The sequence below is a fragment of the Dendrobates tinctorius genome, unplaced genomic scaffold, assembly GCF_039654945.1.
Source record: "Dendrobates tinctorius isolate UK_male_01 unplaced genomic scaffold, ASM3965494v1 ptg000113l, whole genome shotgun sequence".
Taxonomy (NCBI): Eukaryota; Metazoa; Chordata; class Amphibia; order Anura; family Dendrobatidae; genus Dendrobates; species Dendrobates tinctorius.
This window is the reverse complement of record NW_027361781.1, coordinates 16328559-16348845: the sequence shown is the minus strand read 5'-3', so window position 1 is coordinate 16348845 and position 20287 is coordinate 16328559.

Below are 20287 nucleotides of genomic sequence, written 5' to 3'. Positions count from 1 at the left end.
AATGAAGGAAACCACCTATACCAAAACATGGTATCCATCCACATACAGCTGTTTCGGGGTATTGCCCCTCATCAGTGTGGAGTAGGAAACTGGCTGGTAGGAGCAATGCCTAGTAAAAAGACTATGAAGAGGAGGATGAATGAACTCATGGAGATCAACATCCGACACTGCGGAGACACCATCACGTGTTTCTCAACACAGTGATTCTAGAGCACTGCCCCATCCCTTATGGGAAATATGCAAAACATGCAAAACAGAAGCCGCGGAGACACCATCACGTGTTTCTCAACGCAAGCAATGACCAGCCAGGTCTTTGTCCGGGAAGGAACAACCACGGGAAGGGCAGTCTCCAATGAAGGAAACCACCTATACCAAAACATGGTATCCATCCACATACAGCTGTTTCGGGGTATTGCCCCTCATCAGTGTGGAGTAGGAAACTGGCTAGTAGGAGCAATGCCTAGTAAAAAGACTATGAAGAGGAGGATGAATGAACTCATGGAGATCAACATCCGACACTGCGGAGACACCATCACGTGTTTCTCAACGCAGTGATTCTAGAGCACTGCCCCCATCTCTTATGGGAAATATGCAAAACATGCAAAACAGAAGCCGCGGAGACACCATCACATGTTTCTCAACGCAAGCAATGACCAGCCAGGTCTTTGTCCGGGAAGGAACAACCACGGGAAGGGCAGTCTCCAATGAAGGAAACCACCTATACCAAAACATGGTATCCATCCACATACAGCATTGCTCCTACCAGCCAGTTTCCTACTCCACACTGATGAGGGGCAATACCCCGAAACAGCTGTATGTGGATGGATACCATGTTTTGGTATAGGTGGTTTCCTTCATTGGAGACTGCCCTTCCCGTGGTTGTTCCTTCCCGGACAAAGACCTGGCTGGTCATTGCTTGCGTTGAGAAACACGTGATGGTGTCTCCGCGGCTTCTGTTTTGCATGTTTTGCATATTTCCCATAAGGGATGGGGGCAGTGCTCTAGAATCACTGCGTTGAGAAACACGTGATGGTGTCTCCGCAGTGTCGGATGTTGATCTCCATGAGTTCATTCATCCTCCTCTTCATAGTCTTTTTACTAGGCATTGCTCCTACCAGCCAGTTTCCTACTCCACACTGATGAGGGGCAATACCCCGAAACAGCTGTATGTGGATGGATACCATGTTTTGGTATAGGTGGTTTCCTTCATTGGAGGCTGCCCTTCCCGTGGTTGTTCCTTCCCGGACAAAGACCTGGCTGGTCATTGCTTGCGTTGAGAAACACGTGATGGTGTCTCCGCGGCTTCTGTTTTGCATGTTTTGCATATTTCCCATAAGGGATGGGGGCAGTGCTCTAGAATCACTGCGTTGAGAAACACGTGATGGTGTCTCCGCAGTGTCGGATGTTGATCTCCATGAGTTCATTCATCCTCCTCTTCATAGTCTTTTTACTAGGCATTGCTCCTACCAGCCAGTTTCCTACTCCACACTGATGAGGGGCAATACCCCGAAACAGCTGTATGTGGATGGATACCATGTTTTGGTATAGGTGGTTGTTCCTTCCCGGACAAAGACCTGGCTGGTCATTGCTTGCGTTGAGAAACACGTGATGGTGTCTCCGCGGCTTCTGTTTTGCATGTTTTGCATATTTCCCATAAGGGATGGGGGCAGTGCTCTAGATTCACTGCGTTGAGAAACACGTGATGGTGTCTCCGCAGTGTCGGATGTTGATCTCCATGAGTTCATTCATCCTCCTTTTCATAGTGAGCAGTGAAGGACCAACGGTCATGTGACCACAAGGGGGCGGGGCTTAGCATCCTGCTGTCAGAGATAGGCAAAATACTATACAGGAATACTCAAAGTCAGACAAACCAGGTCATACACAGAGATAACAATAAAGTACCAGGGATGAGACAGAACGGATAGTCGGGGACAGGCAGTGGTCAAAGCCAAACAGACATAGAAGGTACCAAGCAGAATCCAACAAGCAGTATCCAGAGAACAGACCGAGTCATACATAGAGTATCAGATAAACAAGAACACAGCACAAACACACTCAGGGGTCACCACACAATGCCAAGGGCAAAAGTATAACTGACGGGGATGGGAGCGTCCTGAGGCTATAAGAAGCCTTCCCAGAACCAGGGAGAGGCCACAATCATAAGCCCCAGGTGTGCAGATAAGCCTGCACTGGGATCACAACCTTTAACCCCAGAAAAGCCAGTCATCAGCACTGGTTCCAGACATTAACCCCACATGTGCGAGTCAAACCTGCACTGAGACCATGACAGTACCCGTCTCTCAACGGGGGGCCTCTGGACCCCCAGGCTTGCCCGGGTACTTAGCATGGAAAGCCCGCACCAGGCGATCAGCATGCATCAACCGGGCCGGTACCCAGGATCTGTCTTCCGGTCCATACCCCTTCCAATGAACCAGGTACTGTACCGACCGCCGTACCAACCTGGAATCTACGATATGACCAACCTCGTTCTCCACCTGCCCCTCGACCAAAACAGGAGGAGCAGCGGACTCGGAGCCTCCCTGGACTGTTTCAAAAGGTTTCAGTAGAGATTTGTTGACGATGTTAAGGATCTTGAAAGAGGGTGGAAGGCACAGCCTATACGCCACTGGATTAATTTTTTCCACAATCTTGTATGGGCCAATGAATTTGGGCCCCAACTTGGCTGAAGGAACCTTCAACTTAATGTTTCGCGTGGAGAGCCAAACCTTGTCTCCAACCTGAAATGTGGGCCTGGTGTTCGTTTCCTGTCCGCAAAAAATTTATACCTGCCCTGAGACCTGGATATACTCCACTGGACTTCAGCCCACGTATTCTGTAATCGCTGAACAGAGCCCTCAGCCCCGGGACACCCCGAGTCCAGACGAGAAAACTCACCAAAATGAGGACTGAACCCATAATTGATCAAAAAAGGAGTCATACCCGTGGATTGACTCACCCGACTATTGAAGGCAAATTCAGCCAACGGCAGTGCATCGCACCAGTCATTCTGTCTAGCAGAGGTTAGACACCTGAGGATCTGTTCCAGGGACTGGTTAGTGCGTTCGGTCTGACCATTACTCTCAGGATGGTATGCAGATGAAAAGGACAGAGACATCCCTAATTTTTTGCAGAAAGCACGCCAAAACTTAGCCACAAACTGCACACCACGATCAGACACCACATTCAGGGGTACCCCATGCAACCGGATCACATGCTGCACAAACAACCTGGACAACGTCTCAGCTGACGGTAGTGCGGACAGGGGTACAAAATGAGCCTGCTTAGAAAACCTGTCCACCACTACCCATACAACCGTATTACCCTTAGATGGAGGGAGATTGGTAACAAAATCCATGGATAAGCGAGTCCATGGTTTTTCGGCAACTGCCAAAGGCATCAGCACTCCTGCCGGCCGGCTATGAGAGCTTTTGAAACGAGCGCAGACCCCACAACCAGCAATGAATTTTTTATGTCCGAACCCAGGGTAGGCCACCAAAAGATCCTAGCCACTGCCAGACGTGTGGCTGAAATACCAGGGTGAGCACTCAGCTTGGATTCGTGGAACTCCTGCAAGAGTTTCAGGTGAAGTTGCTCTGGGACAAACAACTTCCCCCCCGGCTTGGCCACCGGAGCCCGCAACTGGGCCCCCTGAATCTCCCGTTCCAATTCAGACGAGACCTCTACTAACACAACCCCAGGGTGAAGAATGGAGGACGGTGGCTCGGGGGGAGACACCGGCTGAAAACTGCGCGATAAGGTGTCAGCCTTGACATTCTTAGACCCTGGACGAAATGTAATCGTAAGCTGAAAACGGGAAAAAAAAAGTGACAAACGGGCCTGTCTGAGCGTTAGTCTTTTAGCAGACTCAATGTATGACAAATTTTTGTGATCCGTGATCACCGTAACCGGGTGACTGGCCCTCTCCAAAAAATGCCTCTATTCTTCAAACGCCAATTTGACCACAAGAAGCTCTCAATTGCCTACGTCGTAATTTCTTTCCGCAGCAGAGAACTTCTTGGAATAGAAAGCACATGGCCTGAGGTTGATTAGAGTGGCAGGCCCTTGGGACAACACCGCTCCCACTCCCACCTCGGAGGCGTCCAGTTCCACGACGAATGGTTTGGACGGATCTGGCTGTACTAACATGGGAGCAGACATAAAGCTTCTTTTCAGGGTCGCAAAGGCCTCTTTTGTGAGCGAGGACCAGTTTCTCACATCCGCACGTTTACATGTAAGATCTGTGAGTGGTTTGACCACCTGTGAACACCCCCGAATAAATTAGCGGTAATAATTGACGAACCCCAAGAAGCGCTGAAGACCCTTAAGGTCTCGGGGATGCACCCAATCCGCAATGGCCTGCACCTTCTTGGGGTCCATGCGAAAACCCTCACAGGACACAATTATACCCAAAAAAGACAATTCTTGAACAAAAAACACATTTCTCCAATTTGGCATACAGATGATTTTCCCTCAGTCTTTGGAGAACGGTTCGTACATGATTCAGATGAGATTGACAGTCGGGAGAGTATATCAGAATATCGTCTAAGTAAATGACAACAAAAGGACCAATGAGATCCGAGAATACCAGGTTAATGAAATTCTGAAATATGGCAGGGGCATTGGTAAGACCAAACGGCATGACTAAATTTTCAAACAGTCCCTCGGTCATGAGGAACGCGGTTTTCCATTCATCCCCCTCCCGGACCTTTATCAAATTATATGCCCCCCGAAGATCCAGTTTGGAGAACCATTTTGACCCTGAAAGTTGGTTACACAAATCTGGAATCAACGGAAGAGGGTACGTATTTTGTACAGTAATCTTGTTGAGCTCACGAAAATCGAGGCAGGGACGTAAACCGCCATCTTTTTTCTTTACACAAAAAACCTCTGCCACCACAGGTGAGACTGAGGGACGTATGTGTCCTTTGCGAAGACTCTCAGCAATGTAATCTTTCATGGCCAAGCGCTCAGGGCCAGATAAATTAAACAGATGGGCTTTAGGCAATTTAGCCTCCGGGACTAACTCGATAGCGCAGTCAAAGGGTCTATGTGGCGGCAACGTCTCGGCCTCTCTTTCAGAGAAGACATCTTTGAATTCTTTCAGGTACTCCGGAATACCTTCCAGCTCGACAGATGACACAGATAACAGGTTCAACCAATAGTGCAGACTTATCACATAATATCGAATCATTAAACCCCCACTGAACAATCTCCCCCATTTGCCAGTTAATGACTGGGTTATGGCGTTGTAACCAGGGCATGAACAACACCAATCCTGCTGGTAGATTGTCCAGAACCAAACAACTTAAGTTTTCCACATGGGTAGCGCCCACTTTGAGCGAAAACAAGTCAGACATAAAGAGAATTCCCTCTTTAGTGAGGGGGGAGGAGTCAATGGCCACCACTTTGATCGGAACCTTAAGTCTAACTGTCCCTATCTTAGAGCGTGTGGCCAATTGGGAGTCAATAAGATTGATGGATGATCCGCAGTCCACGAAAGCTGTAGAGGGAAAACAACAACCGTCCACTAACAGTTCCACATGAAGCAACACCTTAGAAAATGAGGAAAAGGGTACCTGAGGGTCTGAGTAGTCTCCCCGCTGACTACCCAGACCTAGTCGTTTCCCGTCGACCGGGTTGAGGATGGACAATCAGGACACTCCCTTTTCCAATGTCCTGTTTTACCACAGTAGAAGCATAACTGCTTTTCTCTCCGGCGTTGTCTCTCCTTTTCCTTCAGGGAGAGAGCCCCTACATCCATGGGCACAGAAACAGTCTCTTTTCCACTAGGGAACAATGGAGTCTCCGCCTGCATCACCCCCCTGGCCCGCAGCCTGCGGTCCATCCAAATGGCCTGGGTCATGGCATCCTCGAGTGAGTTAGGTGGGGGATGTAATGCCAAGGCATCCTGTAACCGCTCGGACAAGCCTCTGCGAAAGAGTCCTCGGAGTGCGGCGGCGTCCCAAGAGACCCAGCGGCAGAATTCCGTACAAAACCACTCAGCCGAGTGTTTCCCCTGACAGACACACATCACCATGTCCTCTGCCAATCGCACTCGGACCAGCTCATCATATATGTGCCTGAGGGCCTCAAAAAATGCATTCACAGACACTCTCTCAGGGGCAGTGGGAGGAAGGGAGAAAACCCAAGCTTGTGTGGACCCTCTTAATAAAGACATAATGACCCCAACCTTCTGACTTTCATCCCCAGAGGAATGTGGCCTCAAACTAAAGAAGAGTTTGCACCCCTCCATGAAGACCCTGAACTCCTTTTTGTTCCCAGAAAAGAAATCAGGAAGTTTAACAGGTGGTTCTGGAGACACCAAAACAACATCACTCGCCTCAGCCCCCAGAGACCCAGCAGCTAAAGCCCCCCGCACTGTCTCGGAAACCTGCTGCTGAGAAAGAGCCAGAGCTTGCTGCTCCAGAGATAAACCCTGAAACATCTGACTCAGATTTTTCATTTGCTCAGCTAGAGATTGTATGGGATCCATATTTCTTAGCAGCGAAAAAAAAACCCAAAAAACTTAACGGTCAGTTATAATGTCACGGTCCTGTCAGCGCTGGCGTGCAGCCACCGCGGAGCAAGGACTCACCCACACTGCAGAGGGGATCGGGGTCAGACACGGCCGGATAGTTCAAGCAAACAGGACCTGGAGAAGCTAAAGTCAGTGAGCAGTGAAGGACCTACGGTCATGTGACTGCAAGGGGGCGAAGATTAGCGTCCTGCTGTCAGAGATAGGCAAAATACTATACAGGAATACTCAAAGTCAGACAAACCAGGTCATACACAGAGATAACAATAAAGTACCAGGGATGAGACAGAACGGATAGTCGGGGACAGGCAATGGTCAAAGGCAAACAGACATAGAAGGTACCAAGCAGAATCCAACAAGAAGTATCCAGAGAACAGACCGAGTCATACAGATAAACAAGAACACAGCACAAACACACTCAGGAGTCACCACACAATGCCAAGGGCAAAAGTATAACTGATGGGGATGGGAGCGTCCTGAGGCTATAAGAAGCCTTCCCAGAACCAGGGAGAGGCCACAATCATAGCCCCAGGTGTGCAGGTAAGCCTGCACTGGGATCATAACCTTTAACCCCAGAAATGCCAGTCATCAGCACTGGTTCCAGACATTAACCCCACATGTGCGAGTCAAACCCGCACTGAGATCATGACACATTTTTCTCGACTTCTCTAAAGCATTTGACACTGTCCCACACTATTTAATATATTTATTAATGATCTAGTGGATGGCTTACACAGTAAAATATCAGTATTTGCAGATGATACAAAACTATGTAAGGTAGTTAACACAAAGGAGGACAGTTTGCAACTACAGACAGATTTGAGTAAATTGGAGAATTGGGCTGAAAAATGGCAAATGAGGTTTAACACAGATAAGTGTAAGGTTATGCAGATGAGAAGGAGAAACAGAGGCTACAATTACTTACTAAATGGGAAACTGCTGGGGAAATCAGGCATGGAAAAAGACTTAGGCATCTAAGTCAATAAGAAGCTACTGTAAATTGGAGTGCCCAGTGTCAGGCAGCTGCCACCAAAGCAAATAGGGTCATGGGATGCATTAGAAGAGGTCTGGGGGCACGAGATGAAAACATAATTCTCCCTCTGTGCAAATCACTCGTCAGACCACACTTGGAGTATTGTGTGCAATTTTGGATGCCGGTGCTCAAGAAAGACATTACTGAACTTGAAAGGGTTCAAAGGCGGGCTACTAAAATGATAAATGGAGTTGGTTCACTACAATACCCAGAAAGGTTATCAGAATTAGGTCTATTTACTCTAGAAAAGAGAAGACTTACGGGAGACCTAATATATGTACAAGTATATCAGAGGGCAATACAGAGATCTCTCCAATGAACTGTTTGTACCAAGGACTGTGACAAGAACAAGGGGGCATTCTCTTCGTTTGGAGGAAAGACAATTTCTGCACCAGCATAGAAGAGGGTTCTTCACGGTAAGAGCAGTGAGGCTCTGGAATTCTCTTCCTGAGGAAGTGGTGATGGCCAACAACTCACTGAATGAATTTAAGAAAGGAATGGATGCTTTTCTTGTGAGTAACAGTATAGAAGGTTATGAATAACATAATATTATAGGTAGATGGTTGACCCAGCTTAGGGAAAGGAATTTTTTTTCCCTATGGAGAAAATTGGCTTCTACTCTGTGGGTTTTTTGCCTTCCCCAGGATCAACAATGCAGAACAGCTGCAATAAAAATAGGCTGAACTAGATGGACATAAGGTCTTCCTTCAGCCTTCAAAACTATGTTACTATGTTATATGTCTGCCTATGGGGGGGGGGGGGCTGCCTTACCTATCAGTCTGCCTATGGGGAGGTGCTGCCTTACCTATATGTCTGCCTATGGGGGGTGCTGCCTTACCTTACATTCTGTCTATGGGGGGGGGTGCTGCCTTACCTATATGTCTGCCTATGGGGGGTGCTGCCTTACCTTACATTCTGCCTATGGGGTGGTGCTGCCTTACCTTACAATCTGCCTATATGGGGGGGTGCTGCCTTATCTTACAGTCTGACTATGGGGGTGCTGCCTTACCTATCAGTCTGCCTATGGGGAGGTGCTGCCTTACCTATATGTCTGCCTATGGGGGGTGCTGCCTTACCTTACATTCTGTCTATGGGGGGGTGCTGCCTTACCTATATGTCTGCCTATGGGGGGTGCTGCCTTACCTTACATTCTGCCTATGGGGTGGTGCTGCCTTACCTTACAATCTGCCTATATGGGGGGTGCTGCCTTATCTTACAGTCTGACTATGGGGGTGCTGCCTTACCTATCAGTCTGCCTATGGGGGGGTGCTGCCTTACCTATATGTCTGCCTATGGGGGGTGCTGCCTTACCTTACATTCTGCCTATGGGGTGGTGCTGCCTTACCTTACAATCTCCCTATATGGGGGGGTGCTGCCTTATCTTACAGTCTGACTATGGGGGTGCTGCCTTACATTACAGACTGCCTATGGGGGGTGCTGCCTTATATTACAGTCTGCCTATATGGGGGATGCTGCCTTACATTACAGACTGCCTATGGGGGTGCTGCCTTACATTACAGACTGCCTATGGGGGGTGCTGCCTTATATTACAGTCTGCCTATGGGGGGTGCTGCTTACATTACAGACTGCCTATGGGGGGTGCTGCCTTATATTACAGTCTGCCTATGGGGGGTGCTGCCTTACATTACAGTCTGCCTATGGGGGGTGCTGCCTTACATTACAGTCTGCTTATGGGGGGCTGCATTATACTATAGAGTCTGCCTATGGGGGGCTGTATTATACTGTAGAGTCTGCCTATGGGGGGCTGTATTATACTGTAGAGTCTGCCTATGGGGGGCTGTATTATACTGTAGAGTCTGCCTATGGGGAGTGCATTATACTATATTGAGGACTATTTGGTGTATTATGCTATATTGAGGCTATCTAGGGGGCCATCATACAGTGTGGAGATTACAGTAAGGGGGCCATCATACAGTGTAAGAGTCATCAAAAAGTTTGGGGGGATAGTAAGGGGTCAGTATTTATATAGTGAGGGGTATTATACTGTATATAGGGGAGCTGTACAGGGGGGGACTCTGGACATTATTAAATGTAAAGTGAGCACTTATTGTTAGAGGGGAACTCGGGTTACTGTGACTGTCAAAGGGGCACACAGGGCATTATTACATTCTAGGGAGCAAAACGTGGGCACTGTTTTCTAGAGCACTTGCACCCGGCATCACTATATTCTAGAGAGTGGCTTTAGAATTTAAAGGGCACAGAGAACCACCCAGCAGGTGCAGTAATAGGGACACATACTGGAGCAATGGCACAGTATTGTGGTATCAGTAGGATGAGGGGTTTGTGCAGGTTGGGGATAGATGGTGATGGGACTGGAAGATGACAAGTGAAACGTGTCTTTCTTGTATTCTCTGTAACCGAGTCCTGGCTGGAGAATTGTCATTGTCGTCTGGGACAGATGGAAAAGATGTGAAAAGTGAACGATTCCATCAGAAAGATCATCAGCGGTAAGACACTATCTGTAACTCTGCTGTAATCACTTTATGTTCTGTAGGACTGGTATCTACCACTGGCCATATCGCGGTAATATCAATATAGGTCTTTATATAGAGATTATTATCAGTGACAATGCAGTAATCTGCTGAGGTTCTCCTACATCCACTATTAGGGGGCGTCACTGAGTTGTAATCAAGGTTACCTGGTTAGGGGCCCACTCAGAAGTTTCGCCCCCCCTGAACCAAAACCCTAGCTACGCCTCTGCTTTTAACCCTTATAACTTCCTAACAAAAAAATTTTTTTTTCCAAAATTGTGCTGATGTAAAGTAGACATGAAAAAAACATTCTCGGAATCAGTGGGGTACGTTAAAGCGTTCCAGAGTTATAACCTCATAAAGTGACAGTGGTCAAAATTGTAAAAATGGGCCTGGTCATTAAGCTGCAAATTGGCTTTGTCACTAAGGGGTGTAAACTAAGTATTGTCAGTTTTTATCAGCAGAGTTGATCAGTGATTTTTGGGTATGCAAAAAATAAATTGCAAAGATTCTCCTATTCAATGCAATATTAAAAATGGGCAGCACACGGATTACATATGGATGGCAGCTGGGCACTGTCTCAGATTTTTGTGATTTTTTTCTCCATAGACTACAGTTGATGAATCTTCTATTCAAGATGTGAAATATGTACATTTCCATTCTAACCAAGAGGACGACAACAGAGGTTCTTCTCTGGGTGTCTCTACTTGTTATATGATTTACTCTTCTCCACAGCTTTATCCCTGACCTGTCTGGTGTGTTCCTTGGTTTTCATGATGCTGTTTGATCCCTAATGTTCTCAAACAATTCCATCCTCTGGTTTTCGTTTGCATACCACCCCCCCTCCCATCAGCATCTCAGGGCCCTGTGATGTGTACTGGAAGCCCCGGGAATCCCACTACTGCGCTCTGCAATAGTGCGATTATACTTACCTTTTCCGCCCTGCTATGGGCTCTGACTTTATTGTTCTTCGCGGAGGCGCTGGTGAGTCACTGCTACCAGATTTATATTTTTTAAAAGAATTAGAAAACCATGTAACATTTCTTTTAAACATCACAAATACTTGCTATTTTTTGTTGGTCTATCACATTACACGAGTGTAACGTGAAAAAATTTGGAAAACTTCATGGAGTGCAAATACTTTTTCAATGCACTGCATATATATATATATATATACATATATATGGGAAACTGCTTTTCTATTGGCGGAGAGTCACGCTTCTGATGAAAGCAAGACAGCATAAGTCGAGACAGATGGGAAAAGGAGCTCTGCCACTCAGGCAGCAACCCTTCTCAGGCTCATCAGGATGGAAGCGAAACCAAGCACATATTTGTCATCCTTTTTTAACCCCTTCCTGACATCCGATGTACTATCCCGTCCACGGTACCCGGGCCCGTATGACCGTGGACGGGATAGTACATCTACCGCGATCAGCGGCGCCCACGTGGTGAGCGCCGCTGATCGCGGCCGGGTGTCAGCTGATTATCACAGCTGACACCCGGCACAATGTGTCAGGGGCGGTCACGGACCGCCCCCGACACGTTAACCCCTTGCACACCGCGATCAAACACGATCGCGGTGTACCGGGGGTTAAAGGGAAGCATCGGCAGGGAGGGGGCTCCCTCCGTGCTTCCCTGAGCCCCCCACGGCAGCGCAATGTGCAGCGCTGCTGCGGGGGGCTCCTTTCCTCCAGGCCCCCGAATCCAAGATGGCGACGGGGGCCTTCGGGGGCCTGAGGAAGCCTTCTGCAGTGCCTGTGTCAGATCGCTGATCTGTCACAGTGATCTGTGATGTGACAGATCAGCGATCTGTCACAGGACAGTGATGTCCCACCTGGGACTATTTAATAAAGTAAAAAAAAAAAAAGTGTAAAAATAATTTTAAAAAAATCGCCAAATATATTAGAAAAAAAAAAAAAATATTCCCCCAATAAATCCACTTTTTGGAAATAATAAAAAAAAAAACAATAAAAGTACACATATTAGGTATCGCCGCGTCCGTAACGACCCGCCCTATAAAACTGTCCCATTAGTTAACCCCTTTAGCGAACCCCTTAAAAAATAAAAATAAAAAACGAAGCAAAAAATAATGATTTATTATCATACCACCAAACAAAAAGTGTAATAACGCGCGATCAAAAAGACGCATATAAATATCCATGGTACCGCTGAAAACGTCATCTTGTCCCGCAAAAAACGAGCCACCAATCAGCATCATCAGCGAAAAAATAAAAAACTTATAGCTCGCAGAATAAAGCGATGCAAAAATAATTATTTTTTATATAAAATAGTTTTCATTGCATAAAACCGACAAAAACATAAAAAAAGACCTAAATGAGGTATCGCTGTAACCGTACTGACGTGAAGAATAAAACCTCTTTATCAATTTTACCGCACGCGGAACGGTGTAAACGCACCCCCCCCAAAAGAAATTCATGAAACGCTGGTTTTTGTTCATTCTGCGTCCCAAAAATCGGAATAAAAAGCGATCAAAAAATTCCACGTGCCCGAAAATGGTACCAATAAAAACGTCAACTCGTCCGGCAAAAAATAAGACCTCACATGACTCGGTGGGTCAAAATACGGAAAAATTATAGCTCTCAATATGTGGTGATGCAAAAACTATTTTTACAATAAAAAGCGTCTTTTAGCGTGCGACAGCTGCCAAACATAAAAACCGCCATAAATAGTAAATCAAACCCCCCGTTATCACCCCCTTAGTTAGGGAAAAATAATAAAATAAAAAAAATGTATTTATTTCCATTTTTCCATTAGGGTTAGGGTTAGGGTTAGGGCTAGGGGTGTGTTGGGCTAGGGTTAGGGCTAGGGTTAGGGTTAGGGTAGGGTTAGGGTTAGGGCTAGGGCTAGGGTTAGGGCTAGGGTTAGGGCTAGGGTTAGGGCTAGGGGCGTGTTGGGGTTCGGGTTGGAGTTAGAATTGGGGGTTTCCACTGTTTGGGCACATCAGGGGCTCTCCAAATGCAACATGGCGTCTGATCTCAATTCCAGCCAATTCTGAGTTGAAAAAGTCAAATGGTGCTCCTTCCCTTCCAAGCTCTGCTATGCGCCCAAACAGTGTTTTACCCCCACATGTAGGGTATCAGCCTACTCAGGACAAATTGCAAAACAATTTTTGGGGTCCAATTTCTCCTGTTACCCATAGGAAAATAAAAAATTGGGGGCAAAAATATCATTTTTGTGGAAAAAAATGATTTTTTTATTTTCACGTCCGAGTGTTATAAACTTCTGTGAAGCACTTGGGGGTTCAAAGTGCTCACCACACATCTAGATAAGTTCCGTGGGGGGTCTAGTGTCCAAAATGGGGTCACTTGTGGGGAGTTTCAATAGTTTAGGTACATCAGGGGCTCTCCAAACGCACATTACACCCGCAGACCATTCCATCAAAGTCTGCATTCCAAAACGTCACTGCTTCCCTTCCGAGCCCCGACGTGTGTCCATACAGTAGTTTTCTCCCACATATGGGGTGTCAGCGTACTCAGGTCAAATTGGACAACAACTTTTGGGGGTCCAATTTCTCCTGTTACCCTTGGGAAAATGAAAAAATTGGGGACTAATTGATCATGTTTGTGGAAAAAAATACGATTTTTTTATTTTCATGCCCGGGCATTATAAACTTCTGTGAAGCCCTTGGGGGTTCAAAGCGCTCACCACACATCTAGATAAGTTCCTTAGGGGGTCTCGTTTCCAAAATGGGGTCACTTGTGGGGGTTTCCACTGTTTAGGTACATTAGCGGCTCTCCAAAGGCAACATGACACCCGCAGACCATGCCATCAAAGTCTGCATTCCATAACGTCACTACTTCCCTTCCGAGCCCCGACGTGTGCCCATACAGTAGTTTTCTCCCACGTATGGGGTATCAGCATACTCAGGACAAATTGGACAACAACTTTTGGGGTCCAATTTCTCCTGGTACCCTTGGGAAAATAAAAAAATGGTGACTAAAAGATCATGTTTGTGGAAAAAATATGAATTTTTTATTTTCACGCCCGGGCGTTGTAAACTTCTGTGAAGCACTGGGGGGTTCAAAGTGCTCACCACACATCTAGATAAGTTCCTTGGGGGGTCTAGTTTACAAAATGGTGTCATTTGTGGGGGGTTTCCACTGTTTAGGTACATTAGGGGCTCTCCAAAGGCAACATGACACCCGCAGACCATTCCATCAAAGTCTGCATTCCAAAACGTCACTACTTCCCTTCCGAGCCCCGACGTGTGCCCATACAGTAGTTTTCTCCCACGTATGGGGTATCAGCATACTCAGGACAAATTGGACAACAACGTTTGGGGTCCAATTTCTCCTGGTACCCTTGGGAAAATAAAAAAATGGTGACTAAAAGATCATGTTTGTGGAAAAAATACGAATTTTTTATTTTCACGCCCGGGCGTTGTAAACTTCTGTGAAGCACTGGGGGGGTCAAAGTGCTCACCACACATCTAGATAAGTTCCTTGGGGGGTCTAGTTTCCAAAATGGTGTCATTTGTGGGGGGGTTCCACTGTTTTGGTACATCAGGAGTTTTCCAAACGCGACATGGTGTCCGATCTCAATTCCAGCCAAAAACGTCAAATGGCGCTGCTTCCCTTCCGAGCTCTGCCATGCGCCCAAATAGTGGTTTACCCCCACATGTGGGGTATCAGCGTACTCAGGACAAATTGCACAATAACTTTTAGGGTCCTGTTACCCTTGGAAAAATAAGAATTGAGGGTGAAAAGATCATTTTTGTGGAAAAAATATGATTTTTTAATTGTATGGCTTTATGTTATAAACTTCTGTGAAGCCCATGGGGGTTCAAAGTTCTCACCACACATCTAGATAAGTTCCTTAGGGGGTCTAGTTTCCAAAATGGTGTCATTTGTGGGGGGTTTCCACTGTTTTGGTACATCAGGGGTTTTCCAAACGCGACATGGTGTCCGATCTCAATTCCAGCCAAAAACGTCAAATGGCGCTGCTTCCCTTCCGAGCTCTGCCATGCGCCCAAATAGTGGTTTACCCCCACATGTGGGGTATCAGCGTACTCAGGACAAATTGCACAATAACTTTTAGGGTCCTGTTACCCTTGGAAAAATAAGAATTGAGGGTGAAAAGATCATTTTTGTGGAAAAAATATGATTTTTTAATTGTATGGCTTTATGTTATAAACTTCTGTGAAGCCCATGGGGGTTCAAAGTTCTCACCACACATCTAGATAAGTTCCTTAGGGGGTCTAGTTTCCAAAATGGTGTCATTTGTGGGGGGTTTCCACTGTTTTGGTACATCAGGGGTTTTCCAAACGCGACATGGTGTCCGATCTCAATTCCAGCCAAAAACGTCAAATGGCGCTGCTTCCCTTCCGAGCTCTGCCATGCGCCCAAATAGTGGTTTACCCCCACATGTGGGGTATCAGCGTACTCAGGACAAATTGCACAATAACTTTTAGGGTCCTGTTACCCTTGGGAAAATAAAAATTGGGGTGAAAAGATCATTTTTGTGGAAAAAATATGATTTTTTAATTGTACCGCTGTACGTTATAAACTTCTGTAAAGCCCTTGTGGGTTCAAAGTTCTCACCACATATCTAGATAAGTTCCTTGGGGGGTCTAGTTTCCAAAATGGGGTCACTTGTAGGGGGTTTCCACTGTTTAGGTACATCAGGGACTCTCCAAACGTGACATGGCGTCCAATCTGAATTCCAGCCAATTTTGCATTGAAAAAGTCAAACGGCGCTCCTTCCATTCTGAGCTCTGCCATGCGCCGAAACAGTCGTTCCCCCCCACATATCAGGTATCTGCGTACTCAGGACAAATTGCACAATAACTTTTGCAGTTCAATTTCTCCTGTTACCCTTGGTAAAATAAAAAAAATTGAACCTGAAGTATTTTTTTTATGAAAAAAAGTTAGATGTTCATTTTTTTTTAAATATTCAAAAAAATTCCTGTGACGCACCTAAAGGGTTAATAAACTTCTTGAATGTGGTTTTGAGCACCTTAAGGGGTGCAGTTTTTAGAATGGTGTCACTTTTGGGTATTTTCTATCATATAGACCCCTCAAAGTGGCTTCAAATGTGATGTGGTCCTAAAAATAAAATGGTGTTGTAAAAATGAGAAATCGCTGGTCAACTTTTAACCCTTATAACTTCCTAACAAAAAAAAATTTTGGTTCCAAAATTGTGCTGATGTAAAGTAAACATGTGGGAAATGTTAGTTATCAAGTTTTTTGTGTGCCGTATCTCTGTGATTTAAGGGCAAAAAAATTCAAAGTTGGAAAATTGCAAAATTTTCAAAATTTTTGCCAAATTTCCGTTTTTCTCACAAATAAACGCAAGTTATTTGAATGAAATTTTACCACTAACATGAAGTACAATATGTCACGAGAAAACAGTGTCAGAATCACTGGGATCCATGGAAGCGTTCCAGAGTTATGACCTCATAAAGGTACAGTGGTCAGAATTGTAAAAATTGGCCCGGTCATGAACTTGCAAACCACCCTTGGGGGTGAAGGGGTTAAAGGCCACATCGGGAATCCTGCTTTTTTTAGAACCAACCACGGAGGTCGGTTCTAAAGAAGAAGGATTCCCGATGCGCTTGGTTTCGCTTCCATCCTGATGAACCTGAGAAGGGTTGCTGCCTGATGCCTGATTAACTTCTAGCTCTGGGTGAGATTGTTCCTTTTCTTAAAGGGAACCTGTCACCCCCCAGGGCGTTTTTAACTAAAAGAGCCACCTTCAGCAGCACTAAGGCTGCACTCTGTTAAGGTGGCTCTTCTGTTTCTGAGCCCCATTAGCGCCAAAATATACTTTTATAAATCGTTCCTCATACCTGCATCCTGTCACAGAGGTATGGAGTGTCGCCGCCTCCCAGCTGTCCATTAACCCCCTCTACAGCATCCCTGCACCGCCTCCTTCTTCTGTATTTGCCATTACATGTTGTCGGGCGCCTGCGCTGTGACAACAGTTCTCGGGCATGCGCAGTGCGTGCAGCCTGGGAACTGCCATCAAGCTATCGCGCCTGCATGTTTCTGCACCCACAGATTTGTGCTATGAAGTATTCACACTGCGGGGGGGATCTTGGGACTCAGAAACACGCAGGCGCGATAGCTTGATGGCAGCTGCCCAGATTCTCCTTCTTACCCCACCTTACCCCACCGCATGGCTCCCTATGCAGCACACATTGTCCCAGTCACTGTCGGTCACTTCTTAGTATGGTGGATATTTTTCAAGGGTTTTCTACAAATTTTGAAAAAATTTTGAGAGGTATTTAGGTGGTAATTTGAGTGAGGGCGCTCTCTTCAAAGGGGTTGGCCACTACTCAGACAACCCCTTGTCAATCCTTATATTTTCCCCTTGTAAAATAATAACTCTTATACTCACGTACGGTGATAATCCCATTCCAGTAGTGTTGGCGCTGACTCTCTCAGGACTCAGGACTTTCTCTCAGGTTCCCCTTTGAGAAAGCTAACGCGAAACGCGCGTCAGGGGTCTCCTGTCCGCACTCTAAGGTAAATATGCTTTAGCAGCTACTTTGCATTAACGCCTGGGTATATGCTGGGTTTATACTTATATTGTCACCAATACTTATGCATGTCACACCACCCAGTATCCCTACTTTGGCTGTTTTTTGCTTTTCTATGTGCCTCATTGTATTTAGCGCTTCTATGTACCACTGTGTTCTTATTATAAGATTAAACCTGCGCATTCCTGCGGCTCTACTTTTTGCCTGGGAAATTATGAGACTATAATATATGCAGCACTGCTATTTACCCTACGTGCGGGTTTTTTGGTGTGTTATGTTCCCCGCATAATTATATCTATTTCTTATCAATGGAATTTGTGATATTTTATTACATTTCAAATAAAGTTTGTAATTTTAGGCATCGCTTCTTTTTCTTTATTGGATGGTGCTCTCTCAGGACTTGCGTGACATTATTATGTCACATGATCCCTGTGGTCAGTCAGAGCTGGCTTCACTCTCTCTTTCAGACAAATCACATACATCCGGAGGTAGTCAAAGCTGCTGCTCTCTTATTCTCTACTGATATACAGGTACTTCTCACAAAATTAGAATATCATCAAAAAGTTAATTTATTTCAGTTCTTCAATACAAAAAGTGAAACTCCTATACAGAGTCATTACAGAGTGATCTATTTCATGTGTTTATTTCTGTTAATGTTGATGTTTATGACTTACAGCCAATGAAAACCCAAATGTCATTATCTCAGTAAATTAGAATACTTTATAACACCAGCTTGAAAAATGATTTTAAAATCCGAAATGTTGGCCTACTGAAATGTATGTTCAGTAATTGCACTCAATACTTGGTCGGAGATACAGCACTCTGTGAGCAGCCAGCTTCTTTAGCAATGACCTTTTGTGGCTTATCCTCCTTGTGAAGTGTGTCAGTGACTGCCTTCTGGACATCTCTCAAGTCAGCAGTCTTCCCCATGATTCTGGAGCCTACTGAAACAGACTAAGGGACCTTTTTAAACGCTTAGGAAGCCTTTGCAGGTGTTTTTTGTTAATTATTCTAATTTACTGAGATAATGACTTTTGGGTTTTCATCGGCTGTAAGACATAATCATCAACATTAACAGAAATAAACACGTGAAATAGATCACTCTGTAGTGACTCTATATAATATATGAGTTCCATTTTTTGTATTGAAGAACTGAAATAAATTAACTTTTTGATGATATTCTAATTTTGTGAGAAGCACCTGTAAGTGAAAAAGGAAAACTAAAAATGTAAATATAAAATTTCAAAATAAAAGTATGAATAAATAACAAAAAAATATTTTGCCACTAAAAAGGTTGTTGCATGGAAAAACAAAAGTAAATAAAAAAGTACACTGGGTCCAGAAGGACCCAAGCTATAAAACTGCACTATAAGGCTATGTGCCCACGTAGCGCTTTAAAACGCACAGTGAAAACCGGACTCCTTCCCAGAAATCGCACGGTTTTTTCCGCGTGATTTTACCGCGATTCTGTTTGCGATTTTGCCGCGATTTTCTCAAGCACTTTCCAAGCGATTTGAAGCATCGCTTGGAAAGTGATTGATAGGTTGGTCACACTCGTCAAACATAGTGTTTGACAAGTGTGAGCAGCTGTTTACTATTGAGGCTGCCTATGCGGCATCAATAGTAAAAGTTAAAATGTTAAAAATGATAAAAAAAATAAAATATCGGGGTATATTTACCTTCCGACGTCACGCGCTGCCATCCCGGGCCTCAGCGTTCCCAGCGATGCCTTGCGAGACCTGTGATGACGTTGGTCTCGCGTTACTATAGCGAACTCGCGAGACCGCTAGAGTCACGTGAGATTACGTCATCACAGGACCTTGCCGCAAGGCATTACTGGGAACGCTGAGGCCCGGGATGGCAGAGCGTGACGCCGGAAGGTAAATATAACCCGATATTTTATTTTTTATTCTTTTTTTTACAGGGGTATGGTACCCAGGGCCTGGTGGACAGTCTCCTCTCCTCCACACCGTGGGTACCAACCGCACATGAGACGCTTAACTTCCCGCATGGTGGGCATAGCCACATGCGGGAAGTAAGCGATTCTCATGCATTCCTATGGGTGCAGAATCACGGCAATTCTTTGCGATTCCGCACAAAAGAATGATCATGCTGCGATTTTTTCCGCGATGCGATTCCGCCGCGAAAAAAAGCGCAGCATTAGCACAGCATGTGCGGAATGCCATAGGAATGCACGGGGGGCGTTCTGTACACGATTTTTAAACGTTTTTGCAGCGTTTCCGCGCCGAAAATCGCGGCAAAAACGCTTAAAAATCGCTACATGTGCACACAGCCTAACTCGTACAATGGACAGCATAAAAAACATAAAATACACGAAAAATGTAGCTTGTTCATTACACTGACATACAAAAAAATTGAATAAAAAGTGATTGAATAGTCATATAGAAATGAAAATGGTATCACCGAAAACGTCACCTCAGCTCACAAGGAATACGACTCATCAACTTCAATTTTTTTTCTATATGAGCTCATATTTACTTGGCCAAGATTGAGACCCTTGTATAATGTGGAAAAGTCTTAGGAAACAAGCATAAGACACATAGAAATGTTGCAGCACATTTTTTGGACTGGAGTCTGCAAAGAGCGAAAACCACTAAATAATGTAAGACATGAGTTATATAATGGCCAGAAATAGAGCTATGTCTTATGTACATACATGACAGTTGATTCCAAAAAGTCACCTTAAAGTGCAATTACACTTTAAT